The following is a 748-nucleotide window of genomic DNA, read 5'->3' on the forward strand; positions in this document are numbered from 1 at the left end:
ATCAGCCTGAGCAAGAGCGAGACCCCATCTATACAAAAAATAGAAAACGTAGCCAAACCTGGTGGTGCCCACCTGTAGTTCCAGCTACTGGGAAGGCTGAGGCAGGAGGATCGCTTGAGCCCAGGAGTTTGAGGTTGCAGTGAGCTATGATGAGGCCACTGCACTGCGCAACAGAGTGAGACTCTGTCTCAAAAAATACAAACAAATCTCCCAGCCTGTCATTTCTCTTTTAACCCTTGCTGTGCACGATCTCGAAATGAAAAGCGGTCAAATTTTTCTTCGTGCATCTATGTTACGTCTGGTTCAGTTCTTGAAGTCTGCAGTTGCATCGTTTTTCTCTTCAAATTCCTTTCTCTACCCTGCCACGTGCTTTTCATCAAAATTCATTGTTTGATTTCTTATTTCGTAGAGTCCTTTTATTTTTATTTTCCTGAGACAATTGTCTAAAATGTTCTTCCATTTCCTGGAGTAAATCTTTTCTCAAAAATTTGTTCTTGGATGTTTAAAAGTTTTCTCCTCCTTTCATGCATAACACACATTTTTTCTTATTAACTAACCAATTTCTATTGGCAAGATTTCCATTTGGGGTCATTTCCTTTGCCAGATATTACTGTTGGCATGTAGTCTGTTTGACAACTCCCAGTCTTTCTTTGGATTCTGCTCCAATCTTTCGTTACAATTGACCCAGAGAGCTGGATATTGCTTTGCTAATTGATGCAGCTTCCTAAGTAAGGTCGGGAGGAATTAG

Source organism: Propithecus coquereli, unplaced genomic scaffold (genome assembly GCF_000956105.1).
Source record: "Propithecus coquereli isolate 6110/MARCELLA unplaced genomic scaffold, Pcoq_1.0 Scaffold864, whole genome shotgun sequence".
NCBI lineage: Eukaryota > Metazoa > Chordata > Mammalia > Primates > Indriidae > Propithecus > Propithecus coquereli.